The sequence below is a fragment of the Penaeus chinensis genome, chromosome 5, assembly GCF_019202785.1.
Source record: "Penaeus chinensis breed Huanghai No. 1 chromosome 5, ASM1920278v2, whole genome shotgun sequence".
Classification (NCBI taxonomy): Eukaryota; Metazoa; Arthropoda; class Malacostraca; order Decapoda; family Penaeidae; genus Penaeus; species Penaeus chinensis.
Genome location: NC_061823.1, coordinates 14260689 through 14262109, shown reverse-complemented (window position 1 = coordinate 14262109; position 1421 = coordinate 14260689).

The following is a 1421-nucleotide window of genomic DNA, read 5'->3' as shown; positions in this document are numbered from 1 at the left end:
AAATTTAGAAGTCATGTGATACTTATTTCCTTGTATTTAAAAAAAAGTCTATCTATTTTTTTTTTTTGTGTGGGGGGGGGGGGGACTATGATAAATCAACTCCATCATGTTAGAAAAAAAAAAATAGTTGATAATGATACAACAAGAACACATGACGTAGTCTTTATTTCTACATAGCCATCAAGCCAATTTCTTTTTTTTTATTAGAAGAATATACATCGAGTGAAACCAATCACAAAGAGCAATCACGTGGTTATTGTCACATTTATTGTCTATGAAGACTACTGCTAACAGAGACTCCCATTCCTTTTTAAGCGAAAATCCAATCAAAGCATTTATGAACTCGGTACGTCAGCTTTATTGTTGTTGTGGCGCTGTTATTTGTTATTTCAGGGGGATAGAGGCGAACGGGGAAAATAAACAAATCGATAAACAGGTAGATGTACTTAGATATTTAGAGATGGAGGGAAGAAGAAGGAGACAAGAGAAGAGGGGATGGAGAAAGAGAGAGAGAGAGAAAGAGCGAGAGAGAGAGAGAGAGAGAGAGAGAGAGAGAGAGAGAGAGAGAGAGAGAGAGAGAGAGAGAGAGAGAGAGAGAGAGAGAGAGAGATGGAAATACGATGTGATAGTTAGATACACCAGATGGATGTGTGTGTGTGTGTGTGTGTATATATATATATATATATATATATATATATATATATATATATATATATATATGTACATATATACATATATAGACACAACGAATTAGAGATAGGTAGATAGATAAACGACAGATAGACAGATCGATAGACAGATAGATGGACAAACAGATGTGAAGAAAAGAGACAAAATCCAAGCAAAAGTTAAGGCCATGCTAACTCCTAAGAGCGAGAGCGGAGTGGGCAAGGGAGCTTTAAACGGAAGAAAGGTTAACGAAAGGAGTGAAGACAAACGAAAAGAGAAAGAAAAAGTTGAAAGACAATCCGGCAAGAAACTGTGTCTAAGCCTAGGTCATCCTGGCCTCGAAGGCAATGACCCCGAACACCTGCCAGGTAAAAATAGAAGAGCGAGAAAGAGAGGGATAAAAAATAGAAGGATAATAAGAGAGAGAGAAAAAAGCAAGGATGGGAGTCTCGCCTGTGGAATGGTCATTACAACAGCGGGCGCCACCGAGACACCACCGCTCTCCGCTATTCTCCTTTTTCACCGGCGTCTTCTACAGTACACCCATTACAATACACTCCCGCTGAAATGCCAGCGTGCCTCGGGAGGAAGGCGGCGGGGAGGGCGAGAGGCGAGGGCGGGTCGCGCTGGCCTATGAGAGCGTCGTTGCTCTTCCAGCGGAGGGAGAAGCTGAATGATATTCTGAATATTTCATCGCGCGTTTTCTGAACTTCTCCGCGCGGAAAGGTCGTCCTCCTCTGACCTTAACGAAG